The following is a 19,355-nucleotide window of genomic DNA, read 5'->3' on the forward strand; positions in this document are numbered from 1 at the left end:
GTCACTTAAAGTAAGATTTATTTTGATATCATGTCACCACTTATTTAACATGCTCTTCATATGTTCCCTCTGTCACTCTGAAAAGCCCAGTGCCATTATCCTTGCCTGAGTTGCAGGGATCATAAAAACATACTACTTGAGGCTGACTTTACTGAGTTGAATCTAGATTTTCCCTATATCAAGTTATTTTTTACTAAGTTCACTCATAAAGAAACCTTTCACAACTTTATTAACATCAATCTGTTAATATTAATAATGATTCAAAGTGTTCAGCATTCAAAACATAGTCACATAATTGTGTTAATGAGAGATACTTTCTTAATCCACTGTAACAAATCTTTAGTAATGGACATTTTAACATGAATAATTGACTTACAGTGTAACTTTTTTTAAATACGAAAATTCCTGAAGTCCCTTTAATCACACTGGCTAGAAGAAATGCATACCAATGTAGAGAGAGATATACACACCCAACATTCCATCTGCCACCCCACAAATCAAGCTCCTTCTCTATTTGTGTGAAGCCATCTTTATTAGGATGAATAGATTGTGGAATAGATAGGAATAGAAAAAAACAGAAGAGTCTGTACCTGTATCACTATTCATCCTTTTTTTTTGCTCCCATACTATAAGATCATCTGATAATAGATAAAATGTGAACAAACATCTTATCACGTGGGTGTGTGAATGACTCTGCATAAAACGAAGCTCCTCACCAACCAGCAATGTGCAGGTGGCATGGGAGAAAAATATCTTTCATTGTACTAAGCCACAGATTTGGGGATTTTTTTTTAAGCAGTGTAGCCTAGGCTATTTGACTAACCCCCTGACATATATAGTTGGCCTTCTCATAGACCCTTTTTCCTTCTTTCAAAGGTATTATTGTAGCAGAGCCTACATGTACAGCATACAAAGAATAACAACATTGGGCATAGAATAAAATTTCGAGTTTTTATAGCTTGAAAAGAGAATAATTAATGCTAAGTAGACACATACAAACCCCAAATTATCATATTTCATCAAATCTAAGTCACTATTAACTGTAAACTAAATCTTAACATATCATTCATAAAGAAAATATATGCTGCCAATTATAAGTATTACCTACTATTGATTGTGAGATTATTCTTGATTTATGAAATATAAAAAATAAACATTTTAGCATTGTCAACATATGGCAATGTTTAAGTCTCCATTGCTTTTCACCTTTCTTGCTTGAAAAAGAAGGAAGTTCTCTTGAATCAGCATAAACAAATTTTTGTTTTCGTGGAAAAAGTTGTAAAAAGATATGGCATTTAAGATGGCTGCAATATCTTTGTCATTTCTCCTACTGAGAATTTGAATCTATTTCTTTTTTCCTGGAATCTGAGTTTATCTTGTAAATTGTTTTCACCAATACAATGAGGCAGAAATTACACTGTACAACTTCTGAAAATGGGCCTTAAGAGTTCAGCAGCTTCAAACTTTAAATTTTGGAAGGCTCCTTCTTGGAGTTCATCAGCTATGCTGTGAGAACTCCAAGCATTGTTGAGAAGCTACCTATAGGAGAATCAAAGCACACTGGTTGAGCCCAAACAGAAATCTGAAAATAAATCCAGCAATAATTGCCACCTGTGTACATGGGCCTCATTGAAATCCCTACTCGATGGAGTTTGCAATGATCTCGTCCCTGGTAACACTACATGAAGTGTAAGAACCACTCAGCTGAGCTCAGTTAACCCACAGAATAATGAGATATAAGGAATTTTTGTTGCTTTTACAGGTTTACATCACCAAGTTTTGGCAGTTGGTTTTATAATACTACACAACTTTAAAAAGAGAATTGCAGTAATAAAAGGGCCTAAATTGAGTGAAGCTCATTAACATAAGAAAGGATAGGATGTTACTTACAACATAAAGGACTTCATTGTATAGAACAAAAGTAGATGAGAAAGTAGATGGGAAAGCTAACACAGGTAGAGTTTTATGAGAGAGAGAGAGAGAATAAAGCTTCAATTTTGAAGGAAAAGAGTTAAAAAAAAGTTATAAGCAATACGTGTGGGACTTCAGGGAGATAAAAAAAAGCTAAAGAAATTCCAGAGTATAATTTTTTTTTTGAGACAGAGTCTCACTCTGTCACCCAGGCTGGAGTGCAGTGGTACAATCTTGGCTCACTGCAACCTCCGGACCCCAGGTTCCAGTGATCCTCCTGCCTCAGCCTCCTGAGTATCTGGGATTACAGGTGGCTGGCACTGTGCCCAGCTAATTTTTTGTATTTTTAGTAGCGACGGGGTTTTACCATCTTGGCGAGGCTGGTTTTGAACTCCTGACCTTGTGATCCACCCGCCTTGGCCTCCCAAAGTGCTGGGATTACAGGCGTGAGCCACCATGCCCGGCCTCCAAGGTATTTTTTTTTATGTCAGTTCTAGTGGAATTTCTTTTGTGACCTCTTTGGGTTAAGAGGTAAACTGAGGCACAATAAAATTTTAATGGATTTATTTAGTCAAACAACAATTTATGAATGATGCAGTTTCAAATTAGCAGTGGTTCAGAGGTTCCATAGACTAACACAAAGGAAGAACTTTTATAGGGTAAACGTAAAAGTAAAGCAAAGCAAATATTTAATTGGTTACAGTTATACCGTTGTCTTATTTGGTCAGTCCTCCCAGAAAGTTCTTAGTTATGTAACTATGATAACTTCTGATTGGTTCGCCTTCAATTTCATTTTTCTTTAATACTGGCATTTACAAGAAATAGCCGACCCAAGTTAAGTTTTGTTTACGTTTGCAAATCAAGCAAAGTTAAGGTTACTTATGAGGCCTAATTGGCTTTGTCTACTCGGTGATTCTTCATGACTGATCTCCATTTTAATTTACTTTTATAAGTGTTATATTTAAACATTTAAATTACTTTTCAATGTATTTATGTGTCTGCTTACTTATTTTTTCACACCTGTATTTCTTTTGAATGAGTCATGATGCTAATACTTGTCAAAAATTAATTCATTTTTGCATTTCTTAGAATACAGTTAAACAGGGTGTAATCAAAGTCTGACTTCATTTTTGGTATCTGATTGTTGACTTTTTTAAACCTCAATTCTTTTTTTGTTCTTGGTCCTACATCTGGACAGACTGATAAGAAAGACTGTTAGGTCACATTCTCATTTAGTGCCAGTGGGAAATTTAAACTTTCTACTAGTGAGAACATTCCCCAGTCCCATCCCTCCACGCCAGTCACTATATAGGCCCAACCCACTCCTTCTAGTAAGCCCAAGCCAGCTTGGATTTTCTCATGCTCACCCAGCTGTCCCCAGGAACCCCTTGTGTGAGTAATTAACTTTTTAAAAGTGTAGAATATTACGGAAATGCTATTTTTTTTTGCAAATAAACAAAGCTCTGTGGCAACTTCAAAAATGAAGGTAAATATAAAAGTCAAGTTTTCTTATATTTTAATAATTATATTACTGTGTGCTCCAATATAGTAGACTTTGACCAAATGCAGCTATTTAAATTTAAATTTAAACAAATTAAAACTAAATAAAATTGAAAGTTCACTTTCTCATGTGTACTAGCCATGTTTTATATGTGTGATGGTAGAAACATCCACATATCAACAGAAAAATATACATTTTTTGCCAAGGCAAATGGAACATTTGCCAAGGTGGACTATATTCTTAGAAAAATAAAATCCCAAAAATTGTAAAAGAATTTAAATTATACAAATTAAATGTTCCAGCCAAAATGAAATCAAATTAAAACTCAACAGCAAAAAGATATCATTAAAATTTTCTAAATTAAAAATATACAGACATAGACCTAAGTAATTCATGGATAAAAGACCAAGTCAGAAGAAAAAAATATGAAATATTTTGAATTGAACAAAAATCAAAGCACATAATATAAAAATGTATGGGAGGCAGATAAGCAGTAATTATCTTCTCTATAGAGAAATGTATAGCCTTAAATGTTTATACTAGAAAATAGTAAAGACTTTAAATTAATAATCTATGATAACTTCTTAAGAAAGAAGAAAAATAATGATAGATAAAATTGACAGAAATCTTTAGAATGGAAATAACGAAGTGAAGAGCTGAAACTTGGAATGGCAGAAAAAAAGAACCAACTATATGCTGTCTACAGAAACCAACTTTAAATATAACAATGTAACTATCATTTAAAAGTAAAAATACCATTAAATGTTAATGGATGAGTCTTGGGGGTATGATGAAAATGTTCTAAAATCATATTGCAGTGATGAATGCAGAGCTCTGTGAATATTCTAAAAAACTACTTATCTTAAATGGCTGGATTTTATGACATATGAATTATATCTCAATAAAGTGATTTTAAAAAATAAAGGATGGAAAAAATATTCCATGCAAATATTAAAAAAAAAACTGAAACCACTGAAATTGAAAACAAATAGAAATATAGAGAAATCATTATTGCCAGAATCTTTTATTTCAGAAAAATAAAAATAAAATAATTTTTATTTTTATATTGTACATTGACCAATTATAGTTCTATATATGTATGTGGTACAAAGTGATGTTATTGTTTATGAATACCATGTGAAATAATTAATAAAAGGAAAAACAATTTGACAGACCTCCAGCCAATCTAAAGTAAGATAAAGGCAGGAATTATTAGTATTAGGAACGAAAAAAGGTACATCATTGAAGTTCCAACTAACATTAAAAGGATAATAAAGTAATGTTATGAACAACTTTATGGCAATAAATTTGACTACTAGCTTGAAGACAAGCATTTTGAATGATACAGACTACCAAAGTTCATTCAGGGGCAATAGACAACCTACATCGTAAACCTATGACTCTTAACTAGGTTGAATTCATATATAAAAAGCATTCCGGCCAGGTGTGGTGGCTCACGTCTGTAATCCCAGCAGTTTGGGAGGTCGAGGCGGGCAGATCACCTGAGGTCGGGAGTTTGAGACCAGCCTGACCAACATGGAGAAACCTTGTCTATACTAAAAATACAAAAAAATGAGCTCAGCGTGGTGGTGCATGCCTGTAATCCCAGCTACTGGGGAGGCCGAGGGAGAAGAATCGCTTGAACCCAGGTGGCGGAGGTTGCAGTGAGCCAAGATCCCACCATTGCACTCCAGCCTGGGCAACAACAGTGAAACTCCATCTCAAAACAAACAAACAAACAAACAAAAAACCCGAAAAACCATTTCACAAATAAAATTTCAGTTCCAAAATACTTTACTGGCAAATTCTATCAACTAAGGAAAAATATTACCAACTGTACAAAATCTCATGCAGAAAATTTTTTTGAAACTTTTTCACCTTGTTTTTTAAGGCCAGAATTGCTATGATGCCAAAACTATACAAAATAATAATAATAATAATAATAATAATAATAATAATAATAAAGTAGATAAAAATAAAACTATGGAACAATGATCTCTCAGGCACATGAAAGATTAGGAAATAAAATCTAGAAATACATAAAATAATTTTTCATGTCCATGTAGGTATTATCACAGATACGCCAGGGTGGTTTAATTAGAAAATCAATCAACTTAATTTACTGCCTTAGTCAATTAAAAGAGAAAAATAATAAAGTCTATGAGTGTCTTATATTCCTTGGACCAGCAAGTAACTGAGACATACTTTTCTCACAGAAGACAGGAATTTAATTGGCCAACCCCAACAGCCGAAGCAGATTTTAAGCTCACAACACAATTGCAAACAACCCATTGATCAGTGCAAATTCTACAGCCAAACTCAATGTCAGTAGGATAGAAAAGTGTACTCCACTTACCTGGGACAGTGAGGTGAAAAAATACAAATATTTCCTGAGCAATAATCCAAACTACATCACTTATTACATAGTCCTCTCCATAAAGCAACACCTTAGGCAGATACTATTGTATTACATATCATACAAGCAGAATAAATATGTCAATATGATAGATTAATGCAGGTTTTGTTACAGATAAATGACTTTTCATTTTCTGATTAACTGTTATCAACAATTTTCAGTAAAAGCCTATCTAACAGTAACAGAACAGATGCTCAATACATTCTTTATGTGTAGGTTAGTTGAAAGGGCACAAAGTTAAAGTCTGATAGACCTTGTTTTATATCCTCTTCTGTCACTTGCTAGCCCAAGTAAACCTGAGTAAATTATTTTTTTCATTCTTAACCTCAGTTTTCTAATTAGTGAAATAATTCTATCTTATATTTTTATCGTGAGAATTATTATATATATATACACACATATATATACATATATGTATCTACTATACCATTTCATAATAGCTTCCATATATATGGTAGCCCAATGTCATGCCTACAACATAATAGGTATTCTCATTCATATCTGTAGCTATTATGAAATAATGAAAGGACTAATATGATGAAGCAGTAGGTAGGTCTCCACCCTGAAGGAAAAAGAAAGAGTAAGGCAATTATCCTGATAACTATTTTTAAAAAAGACCCCAACTTAGACACAAAAATTATCTGCAAAACAGGATGTTGTGGTAAGTCTAGTGTTAGAGTCTTCATTATTTTTATATTCATATTTCACCTGTAGCTAACTTTCAACTGGAATATCTTTCCACAGGAAACAAGCACCTCCGTTGGAACTGTTTAACTTTCAACTTAATTGGAGAGCTAAAGGCGATATGTGTCACAGGCCCTGAAAAAGAACATGGCCTTTGACTGAGCAATTCCATTTATGGAAAGTTGTTTGTGAAGTAAACTAGTAGATAAAAGCTTAATAGCACCGGAGTTTGTAACATAAAAATCTGGAATAATGTAAAAGTTCAAAACATAAAGAGTGCTTTAAAAATTCCAATATTGTTATAGAAGGAAGACTAGAAAGTTGTTTCTCAAATAATGGTATGGTTTAATACTTACTGACATGTAAATACACTTACGGAATATTAATTAAAAAGAAAAGTTGTAACAACATAGACATTAGGCCATGAGGCAATTTTCATTAAATTCATTCAAATATTCTTTGGGTATTAATACATCCAGGCATTTGTTTTTTAGGCGCTGGTGCTTCAATAGTGAATAAGGGAATCAACATGCTGACCTTAGAGGAATTTGCTGCTTATTATATGTAACATAAGCCTGAGAGTGTAGCCATCAACATATTAACAACCATTGTCTCAGGTTTGTATAGTATAGGTGCATATTTTATTTTATTTCATAGTGAATTTGCATTATTTGTGTAAGCAGCCATTTCAGAAGTCTGAAATGAAAAAAAAAACTTGCTTCACATATCATCATGATGATACATTCTATTTGCATAGCACATATGTGTTTTTCTCCCAAATGTTTCTATGTACATGTATGTCCCCGACTGAAAACTGGACCAGCTTCTTCCAGGAAGTAGCCTTTATCCCCTTCCCCTATGCACAGACACTAGGACCCAGATTATTCCAAAATTCAAAGCCAAGAACTAAACCCAATTAAGTTTTTCTCCAATATATCACCACATTCTAGTGTTACTATTTTTCAAAACCTCACTGTAGTTCATGGTTTATTAATTTTCCTGATTCGCTCATGTAAATAAGGCATACTAAGTATGAAGGAGTAATTGTCCCACAGACATCAACACATTCCAAATAAGGTAAAATAATTTAATTTCAAATTTACTTGAACAGATTATCAGGCTCAGAATCCTTTTCTTTTTGGCAAAGCAGTTTTTATTGTCCATTTCAATGTGTCTGGAAATAAGTTTGTAGGCTTTATCGGCCAGAATTAAAACCACCCCTTGAGAGGTTTACCTTAATATCAAGGAGATTTCCTTTTTGATAAGATCATAATTAAATATACTTTATGTACATAAATTTGGTCTCTCATTGATTTTACTTTCTTAATTTTAACTGACCAGAAAATTGGGCATATCAATTTTATGCTGAATAATGCTTTTGAAATTGTCACTCACAGAAGCTGTCATCGTCACTTAGGTTGTAGAAAATAATGAATGCAATCAACTTTACAGAACTGACACTGTAGCCTAACAGTGCAAAGATCTGTAGAAACAGGTGGGGATATACAAATGCCATTTTACACTACATTCAATAGATATTGACAAATACCATTTATCTTTGTAGATCTGATTTGTTCACATTCAAACTGTTAATATAAATGTTGGGAGAAAATTATCCATGAGTTTATTGCATTTCTATATGGTCTGGCCCTTCTGAGAAAAGGAAATGGTTGAATAATAAACATCTTGGAAGCTAGAGACAGTGTATCTCTATATATAGACATGCACTTCCCTGAAAACATCCCTAGGTATTGAAGAGAAATTCTGGAAGAATTTTCTTGGTTTCCAGTGTAATAAATGTAGAGATGCCTTTCCCTTTCCCACTTGGAGGAGATTTGCTTACACACAGAAGTGATGAGTACTCTCTCACTCTAGAGGGCAGGATGAGCAGATGTGCCAGAAGTCCTGTGAAATCTCAGTCTCTTAACAATTTGTGATTCCTTTCTTACAATGTAACCCCACTGCACATGCAGGCTCTCATTAAGTTACCCTGTGAAAAACTGATACAAAATGCTGATCTGGCTGCTGTCAAGAGGATGAAATAGATTAAGCAAAACATGGACGAGTTCAGAGGTAAGAGAAAGCATTGTATATATGGAGATGGAAATTGGTTGAGTACTTTTTAATCTTTTACATGAGTGGAATTAGAAGAGAAGAGTCTGAGGGAGGTGGACATCAGTGATGGCATCTTGTATTTTTTATTCCGAAGATTGCAGTATATCTAGAAGGCTGTGGTGACATCAAAGCACGTTAAGCTTTGGAAAAGAACAACATGGTCAGATTTACGTATTAAAGAAATTGCCTGATTGCTCTGTTAGGAACAGATTAGAGAAACCAAAAGTGGAGGCAAAGATTGCGATTGAAGCTATTGCAAGAGTCGAGGTGAAATGTTGGAGGCCTACTTCAGAGACCAGCTACAATCAACTTTCAAATCACCAAATGACGATAATCAAACCACAAAAAAGAAGCAGCTGGTGCTTCTGCCTTTTATGGGAGTTTTTACTCTTACATTTCTTCCTTCATTCATGTATTCATTCACAAATCCAATGTTTACTCTCTATGTTTGGCCTTACTCCAGGTACTCGGTGTGCAGTGGTGAACAGAATAGCTCTATTGTCTGTACACACGAGTAATAGGATTCTAGGAAAAAATGCACGGCATGCTCAGATTTGAAAAAAATAAAGGTAACTTGAACCAAAAAATAAAAGCTGTTTACTTAAGTGTGGGCAAAATGTTTGTAAAATACAGGTTATTGTGTAAACTCAGGGTAAATAATAACTATTACTAAGCTGAAGCTTGAAAGATAAGGTAAGAAAGTGGTGTCCATAATTGGAGACAAGAAAGCTCCGTGGGGAGGGACAACTTTGAAGACAGCAGGAACCTTTGTAAGTAAGACATAGACAATCCAAAGGAATCATACAGGTGGAAGATAGATATACAAATAGCTCACCCTTGCCTTCCTGCCCACCTTTATTCTCTTGCCAGGGATCTCTGGTGGCTGAATCCAATTGCAAGCTGAGCACATAGGAGCCCTGTGAAGTAGTCCTTTTTGGTCATCTTCTCTGAGGAAAAAAAAACAGAGTAGAGATGAGTAGATTTGGGTAGAGAATGGATCTAGACAAGTAAACAGAAGACATCTGGCACATGGTTTTGCCAGACTATTTTATGCATTTGTCTCCCCTTTTATAGACTGTGCTTAGTATTTATTTTAACCTGGTTTCAGCCATGTAGAACACTGGGGAGATGGGGTTTGAGCTAAGATGTGTTGACTTTCCCTCAGTGAGTTATTTTTCCTGTCCTTACAGCTCTTTATTAGAAACAAGCAGATATTTGTTGTTAAATCCAATCTGAAATGGGAGTGAGAATTCATTCTTCTTGAAAATTAACAGATTACTTTTCCACAGACCATGGTGGAAATACATACATACACACACAGATACACACACAACTTTGAGTCTGCTTATATTTGTAAATAATTTTATTACTTCCTTGATAATTGGAAATTATGGCTTTTGATTGATTATGAAAATATATTTTACACTTTGGGAGGCTGAGGCAGGTGGATCCCTTAAGCTCAGGAGTTTGAGGCCAGCCTAGGCAACATCGTGAAACCCCATCTCTATAAAAAATACAAAAATTAGCCAGGCATGATGGTATATGCCTGTAGTCTCAGCTACTCGGGAGGCTGAGGAGGGAGGATTGCTTGAGCCCAGGAGGTAAAGGTTGCAGTGAGTCCAAATGGTGCCACTGCACTGCAGCCTAGGTGACAGAGAAAGATCTTGTCTCAAAAAATAAAATAGAAATAAAGAAAATATATTTTTATTTTTTCTAATAATCTATATTGTTGCCTAAACAAAATTCTATCATTTGGGATAACATGGATGAATCTAGAGTATATTATGCTAAGTGAAATAAACTAGGCACAGAAAGACAAACACCCCACAATCACATTTATATGTAGAATCTGAAAAATGTTGAATTCACTGAAGTAGAAAGTAAAATGATTACCCAAGTTGGGGCCAGGGGTGGAGAGTTGAGAGAATGGGGTGTTGCTGTTCAAAGAAACAAAAGTGAAGCTAGACAGAAGAAATAGATTTTGAGGTCTATTGTACAGCAAGGTGACTACAGTGAATAATGTATTGTATATTTTAAAATAACTAAAACAGTAAATTTCAAACGTATCACAACAAAAAATGTTAAGTGAGGTGATGAATATGTTAATTAGCTTAATTTAATCATTCTACATTCGTATACATTTATAAACATATCACATTATACTCCATAAATATAATAAAATTATGATTTATCAACTAAAAATAACATTAATTTAAAAAGAAAGTATTGGAAATCAGATTATCCTACTATTTAAAGTTTTAACAATGACATGCTTTTAAAATAGAAAAAAACAAAAAATTTGAATAATTAAAATAATATGATTTCCTATATTTTATCACCAGATTTTTTCTGTTTCCCAATAATTTGATCCCTCATGTATATATTTTATTTCAATAATATTTTATACATTTATTAAGCTTTTTTGTATGATTTAATATGTAATGATTATTGTTTTGGTAAATAGTTTATGAATCCACTACATAAATTGTGACTTAGTGTCTTCCATACATCAGGCATATTCTCACTTAATTTTTGTCTAACTGGTCAGTAATAGGCTTAAGGTTATTTTTTGACTGCAAATATCTGTGTTTCAGGAGATTAGGTTTATACAAGTTTTTACTGTTTAGAAATCTGATTTTATCTTATTCAGCATTATGAATTCCATTTGTGACTACACAATGATTATCTTATCTCATCTTATGCTTTTTCATTCATGCTTTCACAGTTTGGTTCGATTAACATTGAATTCAATGCATTACATATTTCATTGTTAGATAATTTTTCTTAAATGTGGATCTTGCAAATGGCTTATTGTAGGATTGTTTTTACATTCAAATGTGAGACTATTACCTTTTGATAGAAAACAATTGGGCCGCATACTTTCATTACTATAATTATCACACTAGGTTTGGCTTCAGCTTTTCTGATTAATGACTTCACTTTTAACGTTTTCTTGTTCTTTTTTTTTTTCTATTGTGACCTCAATATATGACACATCTTCATTCTGTTTATTCATGTTATCATTTGTAAGACAAATATTCTGGTTTTAATTTTTTAGCAGATGTTATTTAAAAACACACAGGTCACAAACATACCGAGTATATGCATTTACAAGAATCATGTAAGAAATATAATTATTTTACTTTTATTAGAGGCTAATGAAAATAATTAAACCATTTTGCTATATAATACAAGAACGATGTTATAAGAAATAGTGTATTGAATTCAAGTTTCCCGAACTGTTAACTCTCCTGCTTATGAGTTTGTATAAATTGCCCAATTGTATGTTGTAAAAAATATCTCATCATAATAAGAAAATTGTCAATATACAGCATCAGAACATCTCTATCATCCTTCCTTCATTCTCCTATAATGCTAGTAAACATGTAAGTTTTTATAATCACTATTGATAGCTCTCGGCTACTGCCAACTAAACTAAAACCTATGAATATTCTAAGAACCAATAATTCAATCTTTTAAGAAAAACACTAGTATTGTGTGTGCAAACCCATCAGCCATTAACCAAGAAGTAATGGGTTCAGACTATCAGACTTGAGGATTTAGAATGTAAATTGATCAGCCTCAGAGAACCAGTGTCTATTCTGGAGTTAAATTGTTGGAATCAAAAGCTTAAAAATATAAATATTGGATATTCAAAAGAATCTTTCTGTAAAAAATATTACTGCATAAATAAAAACTACAGTATTTCTATATAAAGAATGTGTTACCTTATTGCAAAAAGCCATCACGACACAAGAATTTCCATAGTCTGTTATGAGAAAATGCATTTTATAGGAATAAAAAGTGTTCACATTGGCTACCATAAAAGCTGGTTTTTATGAGATTCCTAAGAAACCCATTGACAGGTAGAAATGGAATCAACTAAATAATGCCTGATATGACCTTTAGCTGTTTGTTGCTTGTGTTTGTTTGTTTTATTTTTCTTTCACTTATTTGAATATAATTATTTTGTATTGTATAAAGATTCCATACAGAAAAACTTCAGATCTTCCTATAATGAGATCTATAGACCAATTCTCTTTCTTGTATGTTCTTAGAGCCAAGAGTATTACATTTTCTCAGTGCTCTGCTCTTCATAGCTAAGAGGTGTATACACTGTGTTGAAGGAGTTGAATTCAGGCACATTTCTCTGTACATTACTACACAGTTATAAGATAAGGTACATTCTCAATTATATCCAGCCAGGTAGCAATATTGCAAAATAATGTTGGTAAAACCTTATTCCCATCCTTCCAAGTATGCAGGACTTTCTATCTAATGCTGTGTCTTTCAAAGTAATGTCATAACCCTTCAGGAAGACATGGTTTTCACCAAGCTGCAGAGTGAAAAAGCAGTTTGGAGCATCCCCACCTGGAATTTATCATCATTTCAAACTTTTTTTGTCTACCTCTTGTCTTATTTTTGCTACGATTCTCTTATTCAGTTTGATCTATCATTCTCTATTCCTTTGCTGTGCTGCAGTTTCTCCTTGCTATTCCTTCGTCACTAGTTAGCACCTCCTTCTACCATTTCATTCTACTCTCACTCTCTCATCCCTTCCCTCCTTTTTCTCTATTATATTTGTTCCTTTCTCTTGGCTTCACACACACAATCACTCTCACATCACTCAAACACATTCTCCCACACTAGCTCACAACCCTGATTTTTCTCTGGCTATCGGACATAAACAGTACCAAACTTATAATAAGATAGGGTGTTTCTACCCATGTAGTTAATTTAAGGGATAAAATAAAGTTACTACCAATCAAAATGACCCTGAGGTTGCAGTGGTTCCCATTACCCTGACTACATTGAGGAGACACATGATCTGGGCTAGATAAATAATATATGTTGCTCTCCTGTCATAGAAGTTTGCCAAGAGGTAGGCAAGGGACTAAAGCCACACTCAAACATTCTGGCCTTTCTTATTTTTCTTCTTCAGTTGATAGCCCCAGAATCTCTTTGCCCACTCCTGATTGCAGCTACTTGTGTAAGAACCTAGAAATTATGGTAGACAAATTTCCTTTCTAGGAAGAAGCTGGTGGAAGTGAATCTGGAACTCTGAGTAAAGAAGAGATTAGATCAAAATCAGAATTCTAGTTTCACAATGTTATTGATACCAGTCCCTGGGGACCACAGAGATACCTTACTTAAAGCATATATTTATTTAATTCAGTGAAGCTCCTTCAATTCATTTCAGTAAATCCCTTTGTTTCATTTATTTCTTTTATTTTCCTTGTTTATTTGTATTCAAGATAAGTTTCAGCAACTTCCAATCAAAACATTCCTGCTCATATAATATATTTCTCCACCCTTACCACTATCTACCCATCAGATTCGCTGTTTAGAAACTGACATGTAAAATTCTGTTTTTAGGGTTTAAAGTGAGAGGAAATTAGGCAAACATATATACTATTTGTAGGTGCTTAAATAGGTACCATACCTATAGAAAATTTGTATATGTATTAAACTTTAAAGTATATCCCTTTTTTGACCCAGAAACTTAATTTCTATAAATTTATACTATTTGTGTTTTATTATTCTATGAAATAATACATATATAGTATATCAACTACCATGTGGTTAATAGCACAAACCTAGGAATAAAAAATGATATTCAAAATATCGATTAAATATATTATAGTACATCCTTACCACAGATTTCTGTATAATCCTATATGTAGTGTTATGGATTACTCAGATAAATAAAGAAAAAAAAAAACAAGGTGCATAATAGGGGTATAAGATTCAACCAATTGTGTAATACACACACACACCCCAAACACACACACGCGCACGCACACACACACACACACACACACACATTCAACAGATCTAAAATACCATAAGGAGAGTCATTATTTTATGTAACACTAAAAAGAAAAAAATTGCTGCCAATTAAACTACGATATAATGCTTTCTTATCTTTTGGAAATTTTATTTAACACATACTAAAACAGCTTTTTGATACTTTAGGCATGGATTTTGATTATATATTACTATTGCATATACAGAAATAATTATGTTAAAATTAACATTAAAGAACTATTTTTCTAAGTCATTTTTGCCTCAGAAGCATTGATTCTGTGTCTTTTCACATACTCAAGGACATAGATCGTGCTGCATTTCTTTTTCTTTATAATTTTTTAAAATTTAACTCTTAAGTTTAGGGGCACACGTGCAGTTTTGTTATATAGGTAAAATTGTGTCATGGGGATTTGTTGTACAGATTATTTCATCACCCAGGTATTAAGAATAGTACCGATTAGTTGTTTTTCTTGATCTTCTCCTTCCTCCCAACCTCCACTCTTAGATAGGGCCCAGTGTGTGCTGTTCCCTCTATATGTCCATGTGTTCTCATCATTTAGCTCCCACTTATAAGTGAGAACATGCAGCATTTGGTTTTCTGTTCCTGTGCTAGTTTGCTAAGGAATAATGGCCTCCAGCTCCATCCATGTTCTTACAAAGGACATGATCTCGTTTGTTTGTTTTTTTATGGCTGCATGGTATTCCATGATGTATCTCTACCACATTTTCTTTAGCCAGTCTATCATTGATGGGCATTTAGGTTGATTCAATGTCTTTGCTATTGTGAATAGAGTTGCAATAAACATACACATGCATCTTTGTAATATAACAATTTCTATCCTTTTGGATATATACCCAGTAATGGGTTTTTTGGGTTAAATGGTATTTCTGTTTCTAGGTCTTTGGGGAATCACCACAATGTCTTTCACGATGTCTGAACTAATTTACACTCCCACCAACAGTGTATAAGCATTCCCTTTTCTCCACAGCCTTGCTAGCATTTGTTATTTTTTGGCTTTTTAATGATAGCCATTCTAAATAGTGTGAGATGGTATCTCATTTGCATTTCTCTAATGATCAGTGATGCTGAGCTTTTTTTCATATGATGTTGGACACATGTATGTCCTCTTTTAAACAGGAATTTAAAAAGCCTGAATAGCTAAGGCAATTCTAACCAAAAAGAACAAACCTGAGCAAACTACCCAACTTCAAACTACAGTGGAGGACTACAGTAACCAAAACAGCACAGTACTGGTACCAAAACAGAAACATAGACCAATAGAACAGAATGGAGAACCCAGAAATAAGGCAGCAAACCTACAATTACCTGATCTTCAACAAACCTGAAAAAAAAAAAAAACAAGCAATGAAGAAAGGCTTTCCTACTCAATAAATGGTATTGATATAAGTGGCCAGCCATTTGCAAAAGATTGAAGCTGGACCTCTTACTTACACCATACACAAAAATTTACTCGAGACAGAATAAAAATTTAAATGTAACACCAAAAACTATAAAAACCCTGCAAGACAACCTAGGTGATACCATGCTGGACAAAGAATGGGCAAAGATTTCATGATGAAGTTGCCAAAAGCAATTGCAACAAAAGCAAAAATTGATAAATGGGATCTAATTAAACTAAAGTGATTCTGCACAGCAAAGGAAGTATCAACAGAATGAACAGACAACCTAGAGAATGGGAGAAAATTTTTGCGAACTATGCATCTGTCAAAGGTCTAATATCTAGCATCTACAATAAACTTACACAAATTTAAAGAAAAAATAAACAACCCCATTAAAAATTGGACAAATATGCTGAATTTCTTAAATGCGGGTCCATTCTCTCTCTAGGATTTCCCTCTGCTACTGACATGCATTCTGCACATTTTGATGCTTTGTACTTTATTGTACAGGTGAGAAGACGTCATGGAATATTAGGTCACAACAAGAACTCATATTATTTCAGTTTATTGGTTAAAAATGAAAACATTTGTCTAGATTGGCCAAGAGGAATGAAATCCAAATTTATGTATATGCAAGCAATAACAATCATATCATGTAAAACCTGGTCAACAGGGTTTGCAAGATGTCATTTTGATGAAATACTTTCCAGTTTTAGACCCACTAAAATATGGAATAAAACCATAAAGCTTAGAATAATTAAAATGCAATGAGTATATGGCATACATACACATTGGATTATATAAATATAAAATATCACTGGAGTTATACATGAGAAACTAGTAACAGTGGTTGTCTTAGGACAATCCAGGGACAGAAAAGAGAGACTTATTTTTTTACTTTCTACCCTTTTATACCTTTTGAATGATATGTTACAATCATCTACTACTTGTTCTACAATGACAAAGATAATTATTTGTTTCTAATATAATAGATTTGTTCCTTATTACTAAATCAATGTTTCAAAATAAATAACATGTCTACAACTGAGAGAACATAATATTATTTTAGGTGATACGACTATTTTAAAACAGTTCTATGTACACATTTACCTTAATATATGTTAAAGACAATAAATCACCAAGTCCACTATTTTCATAGTTAAAAATTTCATTTTTCATTGAAATAAATGAGATCATAAGTTTAGAATTAGGATCAGGGAGAGGCTGTTGAATTCAGGGTATAAAGAGAAAATGGAAAATCCTTGGAGAGTGGAAGAGTGTATTTAGTTTTGCTAGATAGTACTAAAGGCCCAGTGAAAATAATCTCTGTTTATAAATTTGAAGTTAGATAGGTAGGAGAACACTGTTCCTTTTTAGTTTTACCAGTCATGTTTAGATGGTTGTGTGCAACTAGTGAGAAGACGGAAAAGTGGGCTTAAGAAGGTGTGGTACTTTTCTAGGGAGACCGTCTGATGAACAGAGGGATGGGGATTTCTTTGCTCACCTTTTTTGACCTCTTAAATGCTCAACACCCCAATGTCTTGCTCTGGTTGACACCACCTCCACAAACACACTGAATTAAACCATTCTGAAGTCAGAGAGTTGTCTGGGCAGAGGTCATGAGAATGCTCATAAGTTTGTTGCATGCTTACCCTTGTTATTGTGTACAAGCCTCCTTAAAGTTTTAAAAACCATCCTGGAGTTGATTTCTCACAAAAGAGACAAGGCTGACATTTGGCTGACAAATTATGCCAGTCTTTAATCAACCCATGGGAATAGTGGGAATCCGGTATTCGATATCATCAGAATGAACATAAACAATCAGCTGTTATTAAATAATCATTGATGCAAAATGTGATTGAGCCCTCCCTCTATTAATAAGGAATAGAATTCAGCACCAAACCTATTTTCAAAGAAGGAAGATTTAAATGAATCTATTTTAATGAAAGAAAATACATTTTAGAGTTTTAAATATTCTATAAATCTCCCTGTCATTCTATAGTTAAGAGTGACTGATTTACTGTCACCACAGGTAGCTATTTGTTACCTCATTGCTGTATAAAATTACTCAGTAAATAAGTGCAAATTATAGCTACTAAGGAAAGCCCACTAACACAAATGTTTCATGTCAAAGACAAGAACAGCAATCACAAAATATTTCTACTCCCCTGTTTTGAGAGTTTATTATTTCATAATGGCACGGACAGTATTTGAAAAGCCATTTCAAATATGATTTCCTCTATCAGCATACAGTATGGTGAAATGATGGTGATGATTATTATAATGATATGATGATGATGATGATGATGATCAGGCTAGTTATGTTCTTTTTGAGAGGGGAAACAGAAGTGCTGGTATAACTCTATGCATAGTATAAACAGAAATCGGACATTTCACTTCAATGTTGTTAACATCAAAGTAGTTTTTTAAAATTATTTCTTCACTTTGCTTTTCTCTTACCTGGAGCATACATGATCATTATAGTTTGCTTTCCATAACTCATGTAGTTATTTCAGAAAAGATATTTAAATATAGATAATAACAGATAATAAATATTTTAATATTATAATAACAAAATAATGGCCTACTCCTTTAAATGCCTATTTATTGACATTTATTTACAAATATAGATAAAGAAAAATGATTTGTGCAAACCACAAATAGTGTTTTTAAAATACTTCTTAATTTATGTTCTCTTAGCTGTAAGACAGTTTATCCTTTGCTCTTTCCTACCTGCAATTGGGCCTCAGGAAAAAAAAGATGGAGTGAATGCCATGTCAGAAAGGAGAAGGATGATATAGAAAAGCTCTCTTCTTTTAAAGAGTGTAGGGGGTTCACCCACCAAGGAAGGGAAGTAATGCATTTAAATGTGATGGTAAACTTTAAACATCCATGTTCTTATATTTTTTCTGTGGAAATGACAAGTTAGAAAAAGTCGATCTTGAGAACACTAAGAAGTAGTGGTGGTCAGTGACATGACTATCTAGAAGTTTGAGAATGCTGCAGGACACTGGGATGTGGCCATATTTAGCACAGCATGTACGACATTGTGTGGCACTAGGAGATGAGAGTGATCCAAAATATTAGCCTGAAGTAGCCCCTAGATCCCTACTACTTCTGAAAGGTGTACACAGGATTCAAAATGATTATGTTCTTGTCCTGGAAAAGGCTTGCAGTGAATCATCATACACCTGGATTGGGATGAAGTGTTTGAAACTATACTATGTAACAGATGTCCACAAAGTGTTAAATGAACCAAAGAGCTCCGTTGCACCTCAGTGGTAATGAGTAAAAGGAACAGAAAGGACCAGCCACAATTTAGCAGAGACTAGGAATGATGCAGAGAATTATGTTGCCTACTGTCTCCTGACACTACTACAAGGTCATATAAACCTTATATCCAGCACACAAAATGTATCTTAGGAAAAGCAAATGGAGTGAGAAGAACTCTGTGCAGATTACATCATTTGAAACAAATGTGTAAACATAAAGAAACAGGATCTCTGGATATGAATGAAT

At 33.6% G+C, this 19,355-nt stretch overlaps 1 long non-coding RNA gene across 1 annotated transcript in view; it reads right to left on the minus strand.

Moving 5' to 3' along the window:
* The window catches only part of LOC129059479 (uncharacterized), a 139,895-nt gene that overhangs the window by 36,745 nt on the left and 83,795 nt on the right, over positions 1-19,355 (minus strand). Inside the window, exon 4 of the long non-coding RNA XR_008525403.2 lies at positions 9,481-9,574. This is a non-coding gene — a long non-coding RNA (uncharacterized LOC129059479). The remainder of the gene's footprint in view (positions 1-9,480; positions 9,575-19,355) is intronic.

Source organism: Pongo abelii, chromosome 4, assembly GCF_028885655.2.
Source record: "Pongo abelii isolate AG06213 chromosome 4, NHGRI_mPonAbe1-v2.0_pri, whole genome shotgun sequence".
Lineage (NCBI taxonomy): Eukaryota > Metazoa > Chordata > Mammalia > Primates > Hominidae > Pongo > Pongo abelii.